This window comes from Danio rerio, chromosome 19 (genome assembly GCF_049306965.1).
Source record: "Danio rerio strain Tuebingen ecotype United States chromosome 19, GRCz12tu, whole genome shotgun sequence".
NCBI lineage: Eukaryota > Metazoa > Chordata > Actinopteri > Cypriniformes > Danionidae > Danio > Danio rerio.
This window is the reverse complement of record NC_133194.1, coordinates 27,328,158-27,346,922: the sequence shown is the minus strand read 5'-3', so window position 1 is coordinate 27,346,922 and position 18,765 is coordinate 27,328,158. Positions and strand designations below refer to the sequence as shown.

The 18,765-nt window shown below is 35.5% G+C and overlaps 2 long non-coding RNA genes across 3 annotated transcripts; one reads left to right on the top strand and one right to left on the bottom strand.

Annotated features, from left to right (window-relative positions):
* Positions 1-534: 534 nt before the first annotated feature.
* LOC110438129 (uncharacterized) lies at positions 535-12,969 on the bottom strand. Its single transcript, XR_002456118.3, has 2 exons — positions 12,817-12,969; positions 535-2,396 (listed from the first exon to the last, which is right to left on the bottom strand). It is a non-coding gene; the product is annotated as an uncharacterized lncRNA (long non-coding RNA).
* Positions 6,256-9,928, top strand: LOC137488520 (uncharacterized). 2 transcript variants are annotated; one of them, XR_012395081.1, is made up of 5 exons: positions 6,256-6,311; positions 7,563-7,668; positions 7,791-7,857; positions 9,357-9,541; positions 9,706-9,928. It is a non-coding gene; the product is annotated as an uncharacterized lncRNA (long non-coding RNA). The 2 variants fall into 2 exon arrangements; XR_011007589.2 differs by having other exon boundaries at positions 7,791-7,861; positions 9,706-9,926.
* Positions 12,970-18,765: the final 5,796 nt, after the last annotated feature.

Here is an 18,765-nt window from a genome sequence, read left to right as displayed (position 1 = left end):
AAAAATTACATATTTAATGCTTTGTTTATTCTCCACAAATAAACATGTAGCAAATTATAATAATAATGTAGATTAACTTGCACGCATATCCACATTAATAATCTGTGACAAATTATAATGTAGATTAAAGCATATCTACACCATTGTTACTGTAGTAAATTAGCTCAAGGTTATTATTCCCGCGCCTTTCCCGCCGTTATAATGTTGCGAGTTATGATTCAGATTTCAAGGCTCGCGTACCTTCTGGAACATTATATAGCGGACTAGCTTAGCGGGAGGAAGATTCAGTTGAATGGGGCTTCAAATGAATCGACTCTTTTGATCCGAACAAACAAATCGTTCAGCGATGCTATCAACATAAAGTTTGAGCAGGGTAGCAAGATCAGAGTTTAAGTTTTACATTAATATGTTGCACTCATATTAAAATAAAATGTCAACAATCGAATTGTACAGCGAGTAAGCTTTTCGGAAAGTCCAAACTTGAACAGTATAAGAGGATGCTTAGCCTAGTGTAAGAAAATAGATGAGAACGTCTTGAAGAAAAAAATAAGTTTTATTCCAGAAAAGTAGTGTCAAAGTGGAGACAACACTTCGGATTCATCGGAGTTGGAACTGAATCCCGATCATCCTCGGTTTAAACATCTTATACTGTTTCTTCCCGCTTAACATGTTAATAAGCTTTCACTTCAAATGTAAATTAAAAATAGCAATCCCAGACCTTTCGGTATACCCGCTTAACATGTTAATAAGCTTTTGCTTTGAATGTAAATTGAGAACAACAATAAAAGTGATACTCTTCCGTTCCCAGACCTTGAGTAGACTTTCAGGTGAGAATACCAACTGTTATGATAAATGAGTTTAATCAAAATTCCTTTTGGTCAGCAGATGGTTCTTGATGGCTCGCTGCCGCTCCCATGCTATAAGAAGTAAATTATCATTCCAAAGACATTATTTAAATGCTTAAATGATTTACTTGAGGAACTCTCCTCTCTGTGATAATTAAGCTCTTTGTTAAGAAAGGAGCATGGAAGACTTGTGAAATAAAGTAGAAGTTGGGTCGAGGCAGACTTAGTTTCTTACAGTCCCCTCTGATGCTCTTTGGCCTAGAAAAGAAGCATCAAATCTACTCTTTCACACAAATTACACCAAACTTTCTTGGCAGGTGCCAGTGGCGGCGACGCCCTGCCTTAGGTTGTTCCCCACTGGCCTTGGAAAATCTTACCCGTCTTTGGGTCGACGCCTCATGCACACTGGATTGAGCTCTATTTCATTTTGAGCTAAATTATCACCGTTTTTGTTTAAACACACTTGTTTGTTAAATTGAGATCTAGGGTTTGGAAGCTGTCATCAAGAATCATCATCACCACCAAAGGGATCGTCCAACATTGATCACTGAATTATCTGTGATTTGGCGCTTTCTACCATAACACACATACAGAATAACAAAATGCATTGACACATAATTAGAAAGACACAAACGTACATAAAGCAATTTTAAAAGTTACATTCTAAACTAAACTAGAGTATGCAATAACCAAATCTCCACCATACATTCGTCTAATCAAAATCTTGTCCTGTATAAAAATGAAGTATTATTAATTGGACAAAAGGTCTGGTTATTGTGTATAAAGACAGAGAATTGATCCACGGTTGTTGTAATACATGTTTTCTTGTCAGAAACTATTACTCTAAGGAAATTATCATGGACTTGGTTGATTTCACACGATTCATAGTTTGCCTAAGGTGTTCCACACAATGGTTGTTTTTCCAAAGCATTCTGCTCACAGAATAATTTATTTATTTTTTTTTTTTTACAATAATGGAGAGGGCAGATGCAATCTTGTAGATAGCTTGCACCGTTTCTTTTTCCTTTAGTCCCTCTTGTAGATATGCATCTGTTTGCAAAGCCAGTTTCTCAGCAAGAGTTTTAAGTTTGAGTTCTTTTTTGTTAAAGTTCTTTAGTGCTGATCCAGTTTGATATGCCTAAACCTGTTCCAGTGGCTCCTAGTATGTTGTCAACCAATCCTAACAGTTTTTGTCCAGATGATATTTTCTCTAAGTAATTAGTTTGGGGTTCTCTTGACAGTTGTCTTGTGGTTGAGCTGGTAGCTACAGCTCCTTGGCATATCAGGAACGCTGTTGTCAAAAGATCTTTGTACATTTCTTTCATTCTTTCTCTTTGGCATCGCTCATCCAGATCTGGGGACCATGCTGTCAGCTTTAATAGGACTGGAACATGGATCCATTGAATATTGTTGACCAGTACTCCTTTATATGGTTAAGTTACTCTGCCAGAGGGAGGTGCTGGTTGCATTTCTGGGCATTCTTGCATCATCACTGTCATTGGTAGAACCACTGTGAGGATCCATCACCACATCGCTTCTGGTTTAAGAATCCTGCCACGCATATGCAGAAATACAAAAAAATTATTTACCCCCCCCCACCCCGCATAACACATCAAATCATATATACATGAAAACAAGTAGAAAAAAACAAACAATAAAGATACAAGTTATGCATACGCTGTTATTTCCTATACAGGCTCTATAGGATTGTCTTCTGAATGTTTGTAGGGTTTCATTTGATCAATGTGGAACCATTTCTTCATGCGTTTTCTATTGTTTGTCCTATGGCAGAGCTTGTAGACTGCATCTCCACATTTATCAATTACTGTGTATGGTCCCAACCAATTAGAGGTCCATGGACCCTCATGTTGGTAGTTCTTTACCATGACCTCATCACCAAGCTCAAATTTATGCATATGCACGCTTTGGTCATAATACATCTTGTTGTATTTTTGACTGAGTCCTATTTGTTGAGCAGCGTGGTGGTGTATGGCAGGTAGAGAACTACACAGATTATTTAAATAGGTTTCAGTTGTCCACCCTTCAATCATAGGTTTGGGGAGTTCAAAGAAAAAGTGTTCCGGTAGTCTCATTTTCCTTCCTGTCATTAATTCATAGGGGCTGTAACCTGTGCTTTTATGAACTGTTCCCCTGACTGACATTAATATACATGGAAGGTTTTGAGCCCAATTGGGGCCATTTTCCAACACCATTTTTTTCAAGGCTGTCTTCAAAGTTCTGTTTAATCTTTCTACCCCTCGTGAAGATTGTGGGTGTTGTGCTATGTGAAGTCGATGTTTTATTCCCAGCATTTGTGCAAGATCTGTATGAATTTTTCCTGTGAAATGAGTGCCTCTATCACTTTCCAAACTCAGAGGAAGGCCAAATCTACAGAAAATTTGTTCCCAAAGTATTCGTGCTGTGGCAGAATCTGTATCAGATTTAATCGGAAATGCCTCAATCCACTTACTAAATGTGTCAGCTACCACTAATATATATCAGTATCCACCTTTTGCTGTAGGTAGAGGGCCAATATAGTCAATCTGAAGGTTTGTCCAGGGCCCTTCAGCAAGGCACGTAGGTCTTAATGAGCCTTTCTTTTTAAACCCTGATGGGTTCATTTGGGCGCACATTAAACAATTTGCACAGTAACTTTTTACATCTTTATCCATGCTTGGCCACCAGAACAAATTGACTATTCTGTCTTTTACTTTGGTTACACCTAAATGTCCCCCCTGATTGTGGATATGATACAAAATATCATTTCGCAATTTAGCAGGTGGAACCCACACTACAGTTTCACCATTTCTGTACGTTAAGATGTCATCATGTACAATTAGCTGTGTATCATGTTGCGCAAATGGACCATCAGTAATCTTTTGTTCACTTTTTTTCAATCTGATTGCTTCTGTGATTTGAGGGTCAATCTGTTGAGCACTTTTCAGGTCTACTGGCTCTTTAATGTTTATGGTGGCAATTGATTCTTGTTCTGCGGTACCAGAAAATTTTACCCCTTCTACAGCAGCTTTCTTTGCTAACTCATCAACAATTAAATTTCCATCGCCATGTTTGTCTGTCCCTTTCTTCTGATGTGCTTTAACTTTCAACAGTGCAATCTTATTAGTGTTATTCTTTGCAGCTAACCACAAAGCTTTGATTGGTCCACAGTGAATCAGAGGCTGGCCATCAGCACTAGTAAAACCTCTCTTCTGCCAAATGGGTAGATATTCTGTAAGAGAATTAACTACAAATGCAGAATCTGAATAGATATTCAAATCTGAATTTGGAATTACCGCTAGTGTCTGTAACACTGCTGTCACTTCTGCTTTCTGAGCTGAAAAATGGGGTGGGCATTTATACAAAAAGTTCCCTTTTTCAGAATGGATTGCAAAACCTGTATGATACTGCCCATCTTGCCAATATCTAGAACCATCAACATACACATCCACAGCTCCTACATTTGCTTTTACCTCAAAGACACTTTCAAGGGGGCGAATGTGCTCGTCTTGACATGTGTGTGGGATACCTTCATACAGAAGTGTTCTAGGAAGCATTGAATTAGGCTTGTATACAGTTTTCAAATTTTTAGACCCTAAGTCTAGTGTCCACCTGCCTAGTCTTGCACTGGATACTCCCTTTACCTTACCATTTAAAAGGAGCTGTAGGGGTGTGTGCGGAGTATACAATGTAACTTCATTGAAACCATAAATGTATTCAAAATGTGACATTGCCCAGTGGACTGACAAAAGGTGTCTTGTACAAGAGTCAAAAGATTTTTCAACTGGGGAGAGTACTCGAGAAGCATAAGCAATGGGGCGCAAATTTCCCTGTACTTCTTGAAGGAGGACACCTGAAAGAGCCTCCTCTGTTGCAGCTGTCTGTAACATAAATGGTTGTGTTCTATCTGGATTGCGTAATGCTGGAGCTTCTATCAATGCTACCTTCAATTTTTTAAAGGCTGTCTGATGATCAGGACCCCATTCTAAAGAATCTGTCTTTTTCTTCTTTTTTCCAGAAAGAAGAGTGTTCAATGGTTTTGCAATATCAGCCTTCAATGAATTCTCTACAAAAGCCCACTAAACCTAAAAATGACCTCAAAGCTGTTACTGAAACTGGAACTGGGAGTCTCTGAATAATTTCCACTTTATGTGGATCAGGTGTACGCCCACCTTCACTTATTTTGATTCCTAGATAGGTGACTTCTGACTGGAGTAACTGAGCTTTTTTTGGATTCAGTTTTAGTCCAGCTTCTTTCAGCAATTGAAGTAATTCTTCAAGTAGAGTGAGATGTTCTTCCCTGGTAGCTGTTTGTAACAGCAAATCATCTACATACTGAATCAGACATTCAGGCTTAGAGAGTCGCTCTAGTATTTTAGCTAAACTCTGATGAAACAGAGTAGGTGAGTTCACAAAACCTTGTGGCAGAACATTCCATGTGAACTGCGTGTTTCTGAACTTAAAAGCAAACTTATACTGGCATTCTGGATGTAATGGAATTGACCAAAAACCATTAGACACATCAAGAGCTGAATAATAGCTTGCTTCAGGTAGGAGAGATGCTAACACGTCTGGAGTGGAAGCTACTACAGGTGCACACGTCTGTGTACATTTGTTAAGTTCTCTGTAGTCTATGCACAATCTCCATGAATCATCTGGTTTGCGGACAGGCCAAATTGGGGCTAATGATGGAGAAAGGCATGGTCTGATAACACCCTGTTCTAATAGAGAATCCACAGTTCGCTGTATATATGGATTTGCTTCATCTGGGTATTTATACTGCCTGAGTGAGGGTGGATCCCTCCCTTCAATCTTTACTTCCATCAGAGTAGTATCAATTCGGCCACAATCATCCCAGATAGCAGGCAGTAATCGGCCCGAGCTCGGCTGCCCTCCGGCGCCTCCGGCTCCGACTCGGCATCGGCGAGTGTTATCCGGGCCGAGTGCGGCCCGCAGCTCGCTCGCGCACATGCGGTTGTGATGCGGCTGTAAAGCACTGGCCCGATTCCGGTCAACCATATGGCAACCGATTAAGGCTGATGGCAACCGATTAAGTTCTTATTTTATCTAGTAATCTGTTAGCTCCACGTTTAATGATAATTTGAGAAAATATTCATGGTACGATAGCAAAAAAAAAAAAAAAAAGAATATTTAGTGTGGATGGTCGCAATGTTTAGACGCAAACAAAACAATATTATTTATAAATAGATTATACATGTCATCTAGAGAAAAACTATGTAAAATTCGCTTATTTTTGAGATAGCACGCTCCTGTGCTGACTGTTTTTGTTTTAAAGCAGAAGTTGGTTTCATAATAAACACATGTGTGACTAAACTCATGATCCACACTCCAATCCAGACGGTGGCGGTAATGCTCCAAAAAGCTGGTTGTCAACCACCATGGCACGAAGATCACAAGAAGAAAAAGTTTGGTTTTTTTAAAGACTTCACGTAGATTCCGGTCAGAAAGGTAAGCTTTTTACTGCTTGTGTACTGTATAATTAGCGAATTTAGAGCTTAAAACATTTCCACGGTGTTTGGTTGTAACAGCGTTTAGTAATTTAAAACAGTTTGATACGAAATGTAACTTGCTTTAAGAAACACGACTGGAGCTAATGTATGCTAACGCTAACAGTTACAAACACGTCTGAAAGTTCCCTTTCCTTTTACACAATGTTAGATTGTAACGTGTGTAGTAACTGAAAACTATTTTAATTATTTTAAAGAAACATGAAATGAATTTGTGTGTATGCTAACTTTGCGTTAAAGAAAGTTTCTGTAGACGAATCCATTAACTAACATGGCAAAACGTGTTTTTTTCCTGATTTAACATTATAAAGTACCGTGGATGTTGAAAAAATCATTGTACAGGCGTTTACTTATCCAACAGTATTAATTCTGTGATTGTGTAAATAAAAACTAATCGTTTTGGATTAATAAAATATTATTGTTTATCTTGTTTATGCAGTTAGTCACGAAAAGTGATCGAAACTCGACTGTTTACTATTCTCTTTAAATTATCCAAGAGAAATATATTACTATGCACTTTAATTCATATGTGTTAGCCTATGTGAATCAATTATATATTTTGTTCAAGCTGTAATGGTCAGTTAATGTAAAACTGAACGTCTTAAAGCAGATTTTGATGTTTTTTTTTGTTTGTTTTTTATGTTATTGACAGTGATAAATTCTGATTTAAATGAATGGGTAACAATATTTGTTGGTTAAGTCTTATTGTTCTTGTTTAACAAAGGTTAGTGAGATCATTTTGCAGTACATCACGACCAAAGAAGTCAATGGCACACTCTTATGAACATGTGAATAGGCATGTTATAGTTGTGTGCTAAAAGTCCATTATAAGCTGTAAACTGCTGATACATTTTCAACATAGATTGAGCTTTTCAGACATTACATTACTAATTGCTTCACAAACAGCTGAAATGGTTTATTGTTATTGGCTATCATCATCAAACATTTTTCACAATGGTAGGTTAATCTTCATGGGTACAGAATAATGCATGTGCTTGGCCATCTTACAAATCTACGTCTCAGATTCATAAGGCTGTCACTCTGCATGAATCTCCGAATAAATCTTGTGCAACCTTCTGTGTACTGATTATTTACACTATAGGTATTATATGCATTAATTAACTTTGATAGTATTTCAGGATTTGAACTTTTCTTTACGGGAGGTTAACAACAATGTTATGTTTTATTATAGATGCATATGAGGAAGCTCGACTAAAACATCCACATGCAACTGTGATTTCTGACTGGTAGACAGATGAGGACAATGATTGCCTGTCATACATCTCAAGACAGAACAGGTTTGTTTGCAATTATTTTAAACACATACTGTCAACATTGTCATTGATCTATTACAACCTGTGAGTTTTGCCCTGGCACTATACTAAAGTGATGTTTTGTTTTGTAAATGTATCTGATCAAGGGACAGTATAGACGCATCTATACCGTGATGAAGAAAAATTACTTGGAACAAAGAGGCTGGATAAAAGGCAGGTATGAAGATTTCAGAAATCAATGCAGCACCACAAGTACCATCACCATCAATGACTATGGCAGAAATCTTAAGACCACCATGAAGATGCACAGATACTGTACATTTCAGTACACCAGGCGTGTCCAAACTACGGCCCGCGGGCCATCTGCAGCCCGCTAGGCTTTTTATAAATATCAATAGAATCTGGCCCGCTATACAAAAATGAACGTAATTCAATAAATAACCACCGGGTGTCGCTATTACATGCATTCAATTAAGCAGCAGTTCTTGTTATGATCTATCTATCTATCTATCTATCTATCTATCTATCTATCTATCTATCTATCTATCTATCTATCTATCTATCTGTCTGTCTGTCTGTCTGTCTGTCTGTCTGTCTGTCTGTCTGTCTGTCTGTCTGTCTGTCTGTCTGTCTGTCTGTCTGTCTGTCTGTCTGTCTGTCTGTCTGTCTGTCTACACACAGTTGAAGTCTGAATTATTAGCCCCTCATTGATTTATTTCTTCTTTTTTAAATATTTCCCAAATGATGTTGGAGAAAGACTTATGTTTTATTTCGGCTAGAATAAAAAGCGGTTAAAATTTTTTTATGAACCATTTTAAGGTCAAAATTATTAGCCCCTTAAGTCTTCAGAACAAACCATTGTTATAAAATAACTTGCCTAATTACCTTGACTAGTTAACTTGATTAACCTAGTTAAGCCTTTAAATGTCACTTTAAGCTGTATAGAAGTGTCTTAAAAATATCTAGACAAATATTATTTACTGTCATCATGGCAAAGATAAAATAAATCAGTTATTAGAAATGAGTTACTAAAACTAATATGTTTAGACATGTGTGGAAAAAAATGTTTAACTCTCCGTTAAACAGAAATTGGGGAAAAAATAAACGGTGGCTAATAATTTAGGGGGGCTAACAATTCTGACTTCAACTGCATTTATATATATATATATATATATATATATATATATATATATATATATATATATATATATATGTATATATGTATATGTGTGTGTGTGTGTGTGTGTGTGTATATATATATATATATATATATATATATATATATATATATATATATATATATATATATATATATATATATATATATATATATATAAATATATATATATATATGTGTGTGTGTGTGTGTGTGTGTGTGTCTGTGTGATGTATGTAAAATTTGGCCCGCGACAACGTTTGTTTTTTTGCATCTGGCCCTCGGCCCAAAAAGTTTGGACACTCCTGCAGTACACCTATGAACATTTACAGTCTTTGTTCTAGTGCAGTTTGAGATCAAGACATAACTTATTGCATCTCGTGATGTCTTTGTAAGAATTGAAGACATCACTAAATTTGTTAAGGTTTAATGCAGCTAGAAAGTAAAGATCAACTAGAGAATATCAGCAGTGTCTAACCCACTGTTGTATTTACAGAAGTTGTATTAGAATAAGCTACAGGTTGATTTATACTAATCTGTTATTTTTCTTTTTTAGCACGACTGACTGAAGTTTTAAAATCATGCAACGTCATAAAGCAGCAGCTGGGCCTGATTCTCACAAAACCAAAACAGACGTGATGAAATTCCAGATGTAAACACATTTGACCTTCCTTTGGCCAATTTGATTTGGAAAAGCTTGAAAATCAACTAAAGGAGCAGCCCGAACAAATGAAGAAACTGGTAAGTTCAAGCTCTTGCTAATTTCAAAGTGTTTTAAGTTTATTTGTTTTTTTTTATTGTTTTTTTTTTGCTTCGTAGGTAGCCTACTTTTTTCCTAATTTTTTCTTTTTTTTTTACATTAGTACTTGTTCACTACTAATTATCTGTTTATCTTTTAATCACAGATGGAGTGAGGACAAATGTCCATACCACGCCACTGATAAAGAAGTGGAAAAATGCATTACAAGGTAGCTACAACTTGCCCCTGACAGGGATGGAGGAAGAAAGAAGAGAAAGCTAATGTGTCAAATGTCTACATCACTATTTTGTTTTATTTTTTAAACAACATTTTAAGTGTATTAGGATGTTCCCTGATACTTGAACAATTTGTTTCTTTCATTTGCATTAATATATATAAATATATATATATATATACATATATATATATATATATATATATGTGTGTATGTGTGTGTGTATATATGTATGGTATGTAGGTATGTATGTGTGTGCGCCAAATTGTGAAGAAACATCTTGATACATTTTTAATAAACGTAATACAAATAAAATTATAAATATAAAATTGCACAAGACGTGTATATATATATGAAATGTATAATCATCTCACTCATGTCTTGCTGTTTGTGCAATTGATTTTGTTCAAGTTTATTTAAAAATAAGTTTGACTTTATACTTCTGCAATTATTTATTTATATATATATATATATATATATATATATATATATATATATATATATATATATATATATATATATATATATATATATATATATATTTGTTTGTTTGTTTATTATTATTTTAATGTTTTATTAAAAAATGTTTCAAGAGGTTTCTTCAGAGTTCTGCAGTACTTTTTACAAGTTTGACTTGGATATTTTACGGATTGTCATTGGTATTTTTAAGATGTTTCTTGCTATATCTTAAATTGGTTTCTATATTTAGGTTTATATAAAATTTACCTGTTTGTACAAATTTTTAATTCAAGTCTATTGGGAAAATAGGGTTGTTTTAAAAACATCTGTGTTTGTGTGTAATTTTTAGATTTTTTGTTTAAATCTTTCTGTGTGTCTTTAATGTGTTGTTTTATTGTTGTTTTTATATTGATATTCTTGTGCACTACAAAATTATTTATAAAATTTTAGTACTATTTTTTTCTTGCAATCAATAAACGTTTAACATTATTTTGTCATTTGTTTGATTATTTTCGTTACAGAATGTGTATGCAGTTTGCACTTTATTCAAAGGTTAAACACAGTGCTTACACTTTGTGTTTACATTATAGCCTGTGTTTGCTGTTGTATAAATTCAAATGGTTGTAATACCATATATTAAGTACCAATGTAATACCAAAAGGTTTTATAAGGTGTATAAATACGGAGTCGCGCCAGCTCCGGGCCGCAGCGCACATTACCCTCGCGCCGATTCCGGCGCGGATGCGCAGCGTCGGCTCGCTTACGGCCGCCGCATCTGGCCCGCTTGATTCGGGCCGGAATCGGGCAGTGAGTCCACAGGCATCCGGCCCGAGTCCGGCAGCCGGAGTTGGGCCGAGGGGTAAGTCAGCGGCAGGCGACAATCTAGCCGGAACTGGCCCGAGTGTATTTTGCTATCTGGGATGTTTAGATTTAGCAAACACACCTTTGTTTTTGTTCAGTAATTCTGACAGATCAGAATCTTCCACTGAAAGCAATGTATCTAAGTCATAATCCTCTGACTTCTTAATTGCATGTACAGCATGTACATCAGAAATTTCAATAACCTTATCTTCAGTCTGAGAATTACGCCAGATACAATTGTTGCCATAGTCAATAACATAACCACGTTTGGTCATAATATCTGAACCTAGGATGCTGCGACCATCACCCGTTCTACTGAGCCAAGCTTTGTCTTTAAAATCATCTTTGCCAATTTGAAAGGATATGTTATCTGTTTGAGATGCTAGTGAAATTGTTCCATCAAAACCTTCTAATGTTACTGTATTTTCATTTTTCAGTGGGGGATTATCTGAATGAAGAACTGTTAAAGAAGCACCAGAATCCACTAACCAATCATTGCATCGGCCTCCAACAGCAATATTAACGATTGGTCTACCATAATTATCTCTTTTCAGCGCAGCACAGTTGTAGTAGCATGGACTGGTGCCATAGGGAATCTAGCTGTGCATTCAGAATATTGAGAGCTAATTGACTCAGAATCTCTTTCACAGCTCTCATCTTCCTGCAGGTCTAATGCATTACACTGCATGATCCCTAACTGTGTACTATTGCTGTGTTTGTTAGTTGAGCCATTCTTTATCAAAAACTGACAAGCAGCATTTGCTTCCTCCAAATCATTGAATAAGGATTCTACGGAGGACTTAAGCAAGTTATTGTTAGTTTGTAGACGAGTGATTTCATTCTGCATCCTAATCTTTTCTTCTTTCCACATTGTTTCACTTGCATAGTGGCTTTTAGTAGCTATTACTCCCAGACTGAGTTGCTCATTTTCAGCCTCTAGCTCCTCTACTCTCCGTCTAGTAACTTTGTATGATGCAAGCAAAGCTTGCAGCGCATTAGCAATTTTTCCTTTTTTGTTCTTAGGCATTTTAGGGTAATTCTCAAATTTAGAAATGGCCCATTCATATGGTTTCCCAGTATTTTTTTCTATTCCATCAAACAGTCCCTGAGGGCCATGCTTCGCAATGTATTTAACAATCAATTCTTCCATTTTTTTAATTCTTATTGAATTAAAGTAACTCTGACCGTAAGTTATATATAACTTTTTAGCCCACAAATCCTCAAGCTCAGAAATAAGCTATTTTAGACATAAAACAGTGCCACAGTACGTCGGGCAAACCCACTGCTTCGGGTAACTTTAACTGTTTTAAACTTCACAAAGTCACGGTATGTCTGACTCACTACACTATAAACAACTGATCTAATAAAACTTTGTTACCACTGTACATCGGGTTAATTCAATTACTTTAGAATTCACACAGAATTATATTAAATTATCAACAAGTTTCAGTTACTTTAGAAACTTTTCTCAACAAGCACTTTGCTTCAGTTACTTTAAAAACAATGATTCAAATACAGCTCTGCCACAGTACGTCGGGTTAATTCAATTACGCTAGAATTTAAAACAGAGTTGTACAGAATAGGCTTGTTTAATAACTCCTCCTACTAGTACTGAACAAACTATATTTTCTTCTGTCCTTAATACTTCTTTTCTAGAATCTTTTAAACGAGGGGATTATCTTGATAAAACAAGCAAAATAAAAAAAAAAACACTTTTCTTACCTCATTTGTTTTAGGAAAAACCCCGCGCTGCCTGGCTCGCCAATGTGAGAAAATAGATGAGAACGTCTTGAAGAAAAAACTAAGTTTTATTCCAGAAAAGTAGTGTCAAAGTGGAGACAACACTTCGGATTCATCGGAGTTGGAACTGAATCCCGATCATCCTCGGTTTAAACATCTTATACTGTTTCTTCCAGCTTAACATGTTAATAAGCTTTCACTTCAAATGTAAATTAAGAACAACAATAAAAGTGATTTTCTTCCGTTCCCAGACCTTGAGTAGACTTTCAGGTGAGAATACCAACTGTTATGATAAATGAGTTTAAACAAAATTCCTTTTGGTCAGCAGATGGTTCTTGATGGCTCGCTGCCGCTCCCATGCTATAAGAAGTAAATTATCATTCCAAAGACATTATTTACATGCTTAAATGATTTACTTGAGGAACTCTCCTCTCTGTGATAATTAAGCTCTTTGTTAAGAAAGGAGCATGGAAGACTTGTGAAATAAAGTAGAAGTTGGTTCGAGGCAGACTTAGTTTCTTACACTAGGTACAGTTAAACATTATATGCAAGGGTATTAAAACCAAAAATATTAATACAAGAGAGAGGGAAACTTTGCAAAACATATGATTAAACATATAGAGAGTAAAGTTTATATGAAAACATCAGTGTTAAACAAGCAGTTTAAAGAGTCCTTTGTAAGCCGTTCCTGTGTTTAATGCCGCATGGCACATTCCTTTGGGTCGTAAATACCTTGGTATCAGGTTTCGAGTCTTCTCTGGGCAAAGTTGGCTCGGTTGTGGAATAAAAAGCAAAATAATTATGTGTCTGGTTGGCCATATTCATTACAACTAATTCCCACAAGAGCATTGATATTTCCCATGTTTTGTTTTGTCTTTGTGGGAGGTAATAGCATAACTCTAAATGTTTTAAAGGAGCAAAGCTATAAAAGCATACACAAAAGCTTTCCACACTATTTCTCTTTGTGCTCTGTGGGCTCTCTCTTTAAGCTGTCTCAATTATAAATGACCTCTAAGCAAAGGTTTTCTGTCAGTGTGATTTTGTCTCAGGTTTTTGACAGTGAAAGTGACAGAGGAGAATGTGACTGAGACAGAATAATCTTGAGGTAGACCCTGATTATGAGGCATCCTCCTCAGATGAGAATGACACTCGTGTTGACCTTCCTGTTGTCTCTCAACCACCAGCAGACACATTACCTTCCAAAAATGAAAAACTATTATGGTTCCGCTTCCCACTTAAACGACAGGGTAGACTGAATGCTGCTAATCAAAATGGTTTCAGGGCCCACCAGATATGCTGTCAGTCATGTTCAAGACATGAAATCAGCATTTCAGCTTTTCATTACACCATCAATTAAAAATAATATACATGAAATGGCAAACTTAGAAGGGGGGAAAGGTCTATGGGGACAACTGGAAAAACTTTAATGTGACTGATTTGTAAGCCTACATCGGGTTGCTCATTTTGGCAGGAGTGTACAAGTCCAAAGGAGATGCAAAAGCAAGCCATTGGAATACTGACACTGGAAGGTCAATGTTTTCAGTCACCATGTCTCTGAAGACATTCCATGTTTTCTCCCGTATCATATGCCTTGATGACAAAGAAACAAGGCAGGAAAGATGAGAGCATGCAAAACTCACAGCAATACGGGATGTATGAGACAAGTGGGTCCAGCGGTTGCCAATTCTTAATAATCCAGGCCCCCACACCACTGTGGATGAATATCGGCCATTCCAGCCTGATCTCACAAGAAAACTTAAGTATTTTACGTTTTGGCTATTTAGTGGCTAATTCGTACAAATTTATACGAGTTCAGTCGTACGAAATTGTCCGATTTTAAAAAGGAGGAATGGCGCCTAACCCCACCCCTAAACCCAACTTTCATTGGGGGATGAGCAAATCGTACTAAAATGTACGAATTAGATCGTACGAATTCGCCACCAAATGAAAAATTTACGAATTGCTGTGAGATTGTTTTGGCCATTCCGTGGCCGCTGTCTCTTTAGACAACATGCCCAGCAAACCATGTTTTTTTTTTTTTGGTGTCAAATTGACCACATACATAATTGTGTTCCAGTCCTTGCTAAAAGAAATTGTAATTATTTTCATATGTTAGAAATAACAAAAAATATATAACAATAAAAAGTACAAGGTCCCACTTTATATTAAGTGTCCTTAACGACTATTTACTTACATCAAAAAATAAATACAATGTACTTCCTGTGTTTATAATGTATTTGAGAACACTTGTGGTGCTTTTGAGCTGGGATAGAGGTTGGGTTATGGACAGGTTTGGTGGCATGGGTAGGTTTAAGGGTGGGTTAAGGTGTAAAGGATGGTCAACAGTGTATTTACAAATGTAATTACAAAAGTTAATTACAGATGTAATTACATACTTTTATTTAATCAAACATAAGTACACAGTAAATACATGTATTTACACAATAAGTACATTGTAACAAACTATTAATTCCTATGTAAGTACATATTAGTTAAGGCCACGTAATATAAAGTGGGACCAAGTACAAAACTAATAAAATAACAAATATATACAGTTGAAGTCAGAATTATTAGCCCTGCTTTGAATTATTGTTATTTTTAATTACATTTCCCAAATGGTGTTTAACAGAGCAAGGAAATTTTCACAGTATGTCTGATAATATTTTTTGGTCACACTTTACAATAAGGTTCATTAGTTAATGTTAAGTAATGCATTGACTAACATGAACAAACATTGAACAATACATTTACTATTGTATTTGTTCATGTTAGTTAACGTTAGTTAATGAAAATACAGTTGTTCATTGTTAGTTCATGTTCACTCATGATGCATTAACTAATGTTAACAAGCATGGACTTGACTGTTAATAATGCATTAATAAATGTTCAATTATGATTAATAAATGTTGTACAAGAGTTGTTCATAATTAGTTCATGTTAGTAAATGCATTAACTAATGAACCTTAATGTGAAGTGTTACCATTTTTTCTTCTTGTGAAAGTCTTATTTGTTTTATTTTGGTATAAGAACAAAAGCAGTTTAACATTTTTTAAAAACCATTTCAGGGACAAAATCAATTGGACTCTTTAAGCTAATTTTTTTTTTTTCGATAGTCTACAGAACAAACCATCATTATACAATAACTTGCCTAATTACGCCAACCTGCCTAGTTAACCTAATTAACCTAGTTAAGCCTTTAAATGTCACTTTTAGCTGTATAGAAGCGTCTTGAAAAATATCTAGTCAAATGTTATTTACTGTCATCATGGCAAAGATAAAATAAATCAGTTATTAGAAATGAGTTATTAAAACTATTGTTTAGAAATGTGTCAAAAAAATCTTCTCTCCGTTAAACAGAAATTGGGGAAAAAATTAAACAGGGGGGCTAATAATTCTGACTTCAACTGTAGATACTTTTCCCATTTTAAGTGTAATGTCAGAGTGTTGTTAAGTAGTCAACAAAGACATTAATGGCCTGACACTAACCTTTTGGCAAATAAATAAATAAATAAATAAATAAATAAATAAATAAATTCAAATCCAGGAGGTTTTACCTTGCTGGGCTTAAATTTACCCCAGAGGAAAAAAGGTGTTAGCAGATTTTAAGGTAACAGGATGGTTAAAATATATATTTAAGCAGAATCTTTATCTTCTTAGTTTAAAATTAAACAAGAAATTCACAAATAAAAACAAGTTCACAAACTTAGCCATGTTATTTAGCCATATTTGTGATTATATATTAACATTTGTATGTGCAGTATGGTATGAACAGTCTACTATTCATGGGGCCCCTCAGTTTTGAAAAGAAGTATAACATTAAAATTGTAACGGTTATGTGCAGATTTTACAACATAGAAAATTAATAAAAGAGATATATGATTAATATAGGCTTCTTAGAATTGGTTGGGCCCCCCTAATTCCCTTGGGCCCAAATCGGCTGCTTACCTCTCTTAATGGTTAAGTCCACCCCTGTCAGGAGATGCAACTGGGCCCGCTTAAATAATATAGCATTTTCTCACGGAAAAAACAAATATTAAGTTCACTATCTGTGCAAATCAGCCAGTTTCAGTAGTGAAGTTCATGCAAAGTGCAACATATACATTTCAAACACCAGTACAAAGCACTTTGTTGCACTTTGTCAAAAAATATCAATATTTTTATACATATCCACACATAATCTTACTTTCGCTTTGCTTTTTCACGCGCTTTATTCTCTTGAAGATAATGCAGTGACTGAACTCATTTCAATACCATTGATTCAATTAATTGTATAAGACGATGGTGTAAATGGCTGTCGATTGACGTGTTGTTTGTTTTCCATTTAAATCTCTTAAATTATTGTATGTGATCTCGATTATTGGACTTTGTAACTGACAAGGGAAAAACGTCAAAAACATATAGCCTACACACTAGATGTCTTACAGGTGACGCGGTGGTGCAGTGGGTAGCACGATCACCTCACAGCAAGAAGTTTGCTAGTTCGAGCCTCGGCTGTGTCTGTTGACTTTTCTGTGTGGAGTTTGCATGTTCTCCCTGTGCTGGTGTGGGTTTCCTCCAGGTGCTCCGGTTTCCCCCACAAGTCCAAAAACATGTCCTTTAGGAGAATTGGGTAAGCTTAAATTGGCCTTAGCGCATGTGTGTGATTGAGTATGTATAGGTGTTTTCCTATGATGGGTTGCAGCTAGAAGGGCATCGGCTGCGTAAAACATATGCCGGATAAGTTGGCGGTTCATTCCAGTGTTGCGACTCCAGATTAATTCAGTTAAAAAGAAAATGAATGAACAAGATGTCTTAAACTGTTACCGTTTACTGTTGTGCTTAACAGTAGGGCAATACAATATTGAAAATTCAGGATTCAATAATGAATATTGAATAAATATTGAGATTTCAACATTTCAGTGAGCAGGTCGACGCACACACAGAGTGCAATGGTAAAGCACGCTACATGCCATTTGTGTGCATAAATTAAAACATTTCATATGCGAAATAAATGCTGAAAATTCTTTAGCCAAAAATGGTAATGTATTAACTATCTACCACTTAGGCTAATATGCAAAGATTGTTTATATTAGTTATTAGAAAAATAATAATGTCCATATTGGCCCTGGTTCATTAAATAATAATTAATAATATTACTAGTGGTGGGCCATTATCGGCATTAACGCAAGACTCTTATCATGCAATAGAAAAAAAAACAAAAAAAAAACAAATCGGCGTTAATCTATTCTCAAAGTTGGGTTGGGTGCTGGGTCTATTCTACGCAAGCTATGATGACTTACACCTTGATATTTTAACGTAGATGTATACCAGAGAGCCGTCTGATAAAAAAAGTGCCCAAATCAAATCAGCAGGATGCCCTTCTGGATCTTTCACTAACTTCAAAGACACTACTGACTATGTTTACATGGACATCTGTCATTTGTATTAATAGACAACAGTATAATTAAGGTGTTTACGTGAAGTGCTTTCATGTAAAGTTTCCTGTAATTTTGAGTGACTTTAACTGCAATTCGGCAGTTTCACTTTAACTCATGGAAGGGTGTGTGTGTGTGTGTGTGTGTGTGTGTGTGTGTGTGTGTGTGTGTGTGTGTATATATATATATATATATATATATATATATATATATATATATATATATATATATATATATATATATATATATATATATATATATATATAGTTATTATTTAAAGTTATTGTTTAACCATGGTTTGTTCTGTAGATTATCAGAAAAAAAATTAGCTTAAATAAGTCTAATAATTTTGTCCCAAAAATGTTTTTTTAAAAAACGAATAACTGCTTTTATTCTAGCCGGAATAAAAGAAATAAGACTTTCTCCAGAAGAAAAAAATATTGTCAGACATACTGTGAAAATTTCCCTGCTCTGTTAAAAATTATTTGGAGAATATTTAAAAAAGAAAAATATATAT